Source organism: Elephantulus edwardii, unplaced genomic scaffold, assembly GCF_000299155.1.
Source record: "Elephantulus edwardii isolate Elephantulus edwardi_28Jun2011 unplaced genomic scaffold, EleEdw1.0 scaffold00016, whole genome shotgun sequence".
NCBI lineage: Eukaryota > Metazoa > Chordata > Mammalia > Macroscelidea > Macroscelididae > Elephantulus > Elephantulus edwardii.
The window spans coordinates 11,022,342-11,029,470 of record NW_006399766.1 but is presented as its reverse complement, the minus strand read 5'-3'; the positions used below and the strand labels follow the sequence as shown (position 1 = coordinate 11,029,470).

Below are 7,129 nucleotides of genomic sequence, written 5' to 3'. Positions count from 1 at the left end.
GTCATCTTTAGTCATTGTCCAGCTCTCTGATGCATAGCAAGAAATTGCAAAGACTATGGTCTGTATCAGGCACACCTCAGTCTCTAGACTGACATCGTTGCTTCTCAGTACTCTGGAGAGGTTCCTGAACATAGATTTCCCCAGTGCAATTTGTGTTTTGATTTCTTGACTGCTGGTGCCAAGAGTGTTGGGTTTTTTGGTTGTGATTTTTTGGGGGGACTTGGGGCTTTTCTCTCTCTCTCTCTCTCCCCCCCCCTCTTTTTCTTGCTGTATACCATCAAATCAGATCTTATTGGCACAGGAGATTGCCCCTCCTTCTCCAGTGGAGCATCTGGTGGATTAGAACCATGTGCCTTTGGGATTGCAGCGCTTCGTGCCACTATGCCATCAGAAAACTCCCTTGAAATTGTTAACAACCTCAATCTCTTCTCCATCTACCATGGTTCTGCCAATTAGTCCAGTGGTGAGAATCTTTGTCTTCTTGATGTTGAGATGCAATCCCTGAATTGTCTTATAAAATTAATCACCATTGGTCTATGCCCACTATTATGCTGTCTTTTCAGATCCCACTAGATCTTTCCTAATATTTTGACCCTCACTCTGTTCCTACCAAGCTCTGCAACCCCATGATTTCCCTCAGCCCCACTACTCCCTCCCCTTCCCCCTTCAGACTTTTATACCCATCTTACCGGTTTATTCATCTTTATTTACAATAATATAAAATAATTATGATAGTATTTCATGTTTCTCTAGCCTTTTCCATGTTATAGTGTATTTTATAAAATTTAAAAAGCATTAGTGTAGCATAATATGCCATTGTGTGAATGCACCACCATTTCTCAATCCATTCCTTTATTGACGGACATTTGGGCTGTTTCCATGTTTTTCATGGTGAATAACGCTGCTATGAACATCGGTGTACAAATCTCCCTTTGTGTCTCAGTTCTCATTTTTTCAGGGTATATTCCTAGCAGTGGAATAGCTGGGTCATACAGAATTTCTAGGTTCAGTTTTTTGGTTTTTTTTTTGAGGAAACACCAGACTTCCTTTCAGACTGGTTATAAGCAGTGTAGTGGTGTGGTCAGATTTGCCATTTGAGAATCGTTCTTTTTTTTTTTTTTTTCTTAACAGAGGAAAGCATGAACACAGTCCCCCGTTACAAAATATGTAGTGGAGTTTCCCCACATTTGGGAAAATCACAAGGGTCAGCATATTTGGAGTGCAATGGAAAAGCCTCGCTCTGAAAAAACTACCGTTGTGACCATGCCAGGTAAGTTTGAGAATCATTCTTAAAAAGCAAATTCAACATGGCCATTTTCTTTTCTGACCACAAAGCAGTAGAATAAAACAGAGCTGTGTGGCCGCACCAGAACAAGACCAAGCCCGCCACGGGGGAGGTAAGGCCTTCTCACCATGACCTTGCTTCACGTTTCTGGAACGAGATGGATCAGCTCTTTCCAGAGGAATGGATGGATGGTAGGCTTGAACCCCTCACCTTTCAGTGAGTAGCCTAACTTTGACTTATGGTGACAAAGAGTACTGCACATACCGTGGACTGTCAGGATAACAAACCCATCTGTCTTGGGGGAACTACAACCAGGATATCTGTTAGAGGCAGGGATGGTGACAACCTTTTGTCTCACGTATTTCAGCTATGTTGTCAAGAGAAGCTAGTCTGTGGGGAAGGACATCGTGTTGGGGAAAGTAGGGGGTCAGCGTGAAAGAAGACTGATTCTCAAGGAAATGGATTAGCAACAAGGGGCCTGAGCACAGCAGGGCCCGTGATGATGGCGCAGGGCCTTGTTCTGTTGTACGTGGGGTCACTATGCGTCCCAGCCACCTGGACAGCATTTAACAATGAAAGCATTGGCTGCTGAGGGAGCCCCTGTGGCACAATGTTTAAAACACTTGACTGCCAACCAAAAGGTTGTCAGTTCAAACCTCACTAGCTGCTCTGTGAAAGAAGCACAAAGCTATCTGATCCCTTAAAGATTTATCAGCCTTAGAAACCCTGTAGGTTTTTTTTTCCCTTGGAAACCATCATGTCCTCCACTATCACTGTGGGTTGTCATTGACTTGATGGCTGCGGGGTTGAGTATGGCTGCATTGATGGTTCAGTGGTAGGATTCTTTTTTTTAAAAAAATGGGTTTGTTTTTTTTTTTAGATTTTAATGAAAGTTTATAAAGAACTTGGATTTCCACTCATTCATTGTTGTATACTTTCCTCCAGTGGTAGAATTCTTTTAAAAAATATTGTTTAATTTTTTTATTTTAATGAAAGTTTATAAAGAACTTGTATTCCCAATCATAAAAAAAAAAGGGTATTGATTGTGGATCCAAGCAAGCTATAATTATTAACAAGCTCAATGTCTTCTCCATCTATTATGGTGCTGCCAATTGGCCCAGTGATGAGAATCGTTGTCTTTTTGGCATTGAGCTTCAATCCATATTGAAGACTACAGTCCTTGACCTTCTGCAGCAAGTGCTTCAGGTCTTTTCAGTTTCAGCAAGCAAGGTTGTGCCACCTGTATATTGTAGGTTGTTCATGAGTAGTCCTCCAATCTTGATGCGACACTCTTTCTCATAAAGCCTTGCCTCCCAAATGATCTGTTCTGCGTATTGAAAAGATTGAAAAGGTATTGAGTAAGGATGCATCCTTGACACACTACTTTCATGATTTTGAACCATGCAGTGTTTCCTTGTTCTGTTTTGAGGGCTACTTCTTGGTCTAAGTATAGATTTCATATAAGCATGCTCAAGTATTCGGAGATTCTCATTTTCCTCAAGATTAGCCACAATTTATTGTGATCTTTGCACAGTCAATGAAACACGGATAGACATTCTTCTGGTATTCTCTGCATCCATTTGACATTGATGAGCTGTTCAAGTTATTTTTGGATAATCTTCAGCAAGGTTTTGCTTGTATGTAATATTAGTGATGTTGCTGTTGTGCACCAAAGAGTCAGAACCAACTGATAGCTGACTCTCTGGTGGGTTTTCAGAGGCAGTTAATTGCACTGGAAGAGACTGCCTATCCTTCTTCCATGGAGCAGCTGTTGGCCTCGAACCACATGCCTTCAGGTTTGCAGCGCAGCTTCTGGTCACTAGGCTACCAGAACTCCCTAATATTAGTGATATTGTTTGATAATTTCCACAAAATTCCAAAACCATCCCAAGATCAAGGTCAGAGACTGCTGAGTTTGATGCAGGATCCAGAGACAGCAAAGCTTTGCCAGAATATCATATATATTGCATGCAGTACACACTACTTACTCTAACAATCAAGCCTCCCACTTCATGCACTTCAAAAAACCTTTGGAAGTAGGCTAGGCAGGCTTTCCTTGGGAAATGGATTTTATTCCATAATATACAGTAGGACAATCTGTTTTACCATTGTTGTTGCTTCTAACATAAGGAATCCTGGACAAGAAAAAAGAACCTGGTGCTGGCTAACTGGGGCTGTGAACTGTTGATCCTTCTGGCTTTACGTTTCCTCATTTGTAAAACTTGGGAGTAGGCTGGGTGAAGTTGGAGACAGGGAATATAATTTTTAATTAGAATATTTCCAACATCCAGTCCTATCTTTAATTTTATGCTATAATTTTTTTAACTCTTTACCAAATACCCTACACTAGAAGAAAAATAACACCAATATAAAAAACCTTAAAAAAAACCCCAAACAACAAAAAAAACTTCCACGCCAGGAGCAAGCAGGTCAGTGGGAATTTGACTGAGTTTTCTTAAGCCCTGCTGGACACAAGGTCCCGCTGGGGTGGGGGATGCTGAGTGAGGGCCCCTGGGTGAGGGCTGCTGGACAAGGGCTGCTGAGCAAGAGCCTCTGGGTGGGAGACAGACAGCTGAAATCTGAGTGAGGTCCCCAGACATGGTCGCCCCATCTCTCTGCCCACCCCACCCCAATTCAGCTCCACACCTGGGCCTACATGTGCAGTAAGTCAACATGCCTTTAATCCAGAGAACTATGATCTTATGTAGCTACAAGAGGCTGCTCTCACAGGCCCTGAACTGAAACTTCCCTTGAGTCAGAAGATCAGAGAGAAACACAGGTGGGGTAGCTGCCCTACCAATTTCTAGAGCATTGTCTTCAGCTCAAGAACCTACCTTCACCTCAAGCATGAAAAACTCTACCACAGCAATGTCATGAAAGAAGCAGATTCACCCACACCCTACACAAGTGCAAAGCAAGATACCACGCCCCAAAGGTGACACAGTATCAATGGATTTCCTGAAGCCAGAAAGTCTGATGGAATGTTTTGATGCAGAAGTTAAAATAACAATGATTGAATATTTTCAATGGATGGAGAACAAACTTGAAGAATTACAGGACACTGCAAGTAAAAACCAGGAAGAACTTAAAAAAATAAATAACACCACAGATAAAACAAACAAGGAATAAGTGGCACTGCAAAAACAAGACACCATGATCCAAAATATGAAGGCCAATGTTTCAGATAGTATCAAAATGATGGAGGGACACATGAGCAGAACTGAAGAGATGGAACACAGAACCAGGGATATAGAAGATAGAGCTGTCACCACTGATCTGCTAGAGCAAAAAGCAGAACCATAAAGGAAGGAAAAAGAAGAAAACTGAAGGATAATGTAGGGCACCATCAAGAGAAATAACATGTGCATCATCAGAATCCCAGAAGAGGAAGAAGCAAGTAAAGGCACTGAAAAAGGTGTGAAGTTGGCAGCCGACAAGGAAGAGCAGGTCCCACCTGTGAGGCCCTTGAGCAGCCCACCTGGCAACCGACCCCCACCTGGCCAATCTGCATCCCTAAGCCACTCCGCACTCCCTGTCCCTATGCCCACATCCACCCACCATGAGCTCGCTGCAGCTGTCACTCATCCTGTGCTGCCTCCACCGCCAGCAGCACATCGTGGCGGTATTTTGGGACACCCTGCCAGGGCCTGGGTGTCTGTCAGAGGGTCTGCTCGGCAGTGGGGGCCACAGGACAGTCAGGCCAGGAGCAGCTAGGCCAGGGCAGTCAGGCTCCTCCAGTGAGTGTGCCCCTCGTCAGAGAAGTCATTCACAACTCAAAAGAAGTGATGAGTTTGGTGCAAGAGAAAAACCCCACCTTTCTGCCGGTTCTGGCTATTATTCAGGCAGGTGATGACAACATGATGCAGAAAATAAACCAGAACTTGGCTGAGGAGGCTGATCTGAGTATCACCCACATCTGTCTTCCTCCAGAGAGCAGCAAAAATGAGATTATAGATGAAATCTTGAAGGCCAATGAAGACATCAGAATCCATGGCCTGGCCCTTCATGTCTCCGAGAATACATTCAGCAGCAAGTTGCTCAGTGCCCTGAAGCCAGAGAAAGACGTACATGGAGTGACAGATATAAACCTGGGGAACCTAGTGCATGGGGACATGCCTGAATGTTTTATTTCACCGGTTGCCAGAGCTGTCAATGAGCTGCTTGAAAAATCAGGGATCAACTTAAATGGAAAGAAGATCTTGGTGGTCGGGGCACAGGGGTCTCTGGAAGCTGCTGTGCAGTGCTTGTTCCAGAGGAAGGGCACCATGATGATGAGCTCCCAGTGGGAAACCCCTCAGCTTCAGAGCAAGCTTCAAAAGGCTGAGATTGCTGTGTTAGGCTCTACCAAGCCAGAAAAGACCACCACCCCTCAATTGGATATAACCAGGAAATACAGTTCTCAATTGTTCCCACGACTTTCTATGAGGGAAGCTTGAATGTGAGTCTCCCAAGGTGCATTCCAGCAGCCTCATTGTCAAGGACAATGTGAGTCTTCTGGTGTTGGCTCTGCGGATTCAGAACATGGTCAGCAGTGGACGGGGTGGCTCCAGGAGCAACAGTATATGAGTGGAGACTGCGCTGCCTGAAACTCCAGCCTCTCTCTACTGTTCCGAGTGATATTGAGATTTCAATAGGACAGACTCCCAAAGCTGTGAATGTACTGGCCAAGGAAATAGGCTTGCTGGCAGATGAAATTGAAATCTATGGCAAAAGCAAAGCCAAAGTGCATTTGTCTGTACTCGAAAGGTTGAAAGACCAAGCAGATTGAAAATACATCTTAGTTGCGGGGATCACGCCCACCCCTCAGAGTGAAGGGAAGAGTACCATGACCATTGGTCTTGTCTAGGCTCTGACCACCCACCTCAGTGTCAACTCTTCCACTTGCCTCAGGCAGCCTTCTGAGGGACCCTCGTTTGGAGTCAAAGGAGGTGCTTTGGGTGGAAGATATGTCCATGTCATCCACATGGAGGAGTTCACCTCACTGGAGACATCCATGCCATCACTGAGGCCAACAACCTGCTGGCTGCCGCTGCTGACACCAGGAATCTGCATGAAAGTACTGAGACAGATAAGACTTTGTAGAGTCGACTGGTTCCCTCCGTGAACGGTGTCCGAGCATTTTAAGAAATTCAGCTTGCTTGGTTAAAAAAGCTGGGTATACATAAGATGGACCCGAGCACCCTGACAGAAGAGGAGGTGAGCAGATTCACCTGACTTAACATCGACCCTGAGACCATCACCTGGCAGAGTACTGAATACCAATGGCAGATTTCTACAAAAAATAACAATTGGGCAGGCAAGCACGGAGAAGGGACTGTCCTGCCAGGCACAGTTTGACATCACCATGGCCAGTGAGATCATGGCTGTGTTGGCCCTGACCGTCAGCCTGTGGACATGAAGGACTGCCTGGGCCGAATGGTGGTGGCCAGCGACAAGAATGGGCAGCCGGGACGCAGCGCGAGGGCGACGCTGCCAGACCGGGGAACGCCGGGGAAACGCACGCGGCCGCCTGCCAGACCGGGGGAAAGCCGCCGCCAGACCGGTAACGCCGCTAGAGGGACCCGGAAGAGACCCGGGAAGAGCAGCCGGGGGAACGCACGCCGCCGCCCGCCAGGCCGGGAGAACGCCGCCGCCAGACCGGGAACGCCAACGCCAGCCGGGGGAACGCACCCCACCGTCAGCCGGTGGGAACGCACGCCAGACCGGGAAACGCCGCGAGAGGGACCCGGAAGAGACCCGGGGAGAGCAGCAGCCAGCCACCTGCCGTGGAACTCCAGAGGAGCAAAGACTGCCGGACTCTGTGGGACCCCCCTGCAGCCCACACCTGTGTGACCCTTAGCACAC

At 46.4% G+C, this 7,129-nt stretch overlaps 1 pseudogene; it reads left to right on the top strand.

The window, feature by feature from the left end:
* Positions 1-1,263: 1,263 nt before the first annotated feature.
* On the top strand, positions 1,264-7,124 carry LOC102844815 (annotated as a pseudogene).
* Positions 7,125-7,129: the final 5 nt, after the last annotated feature.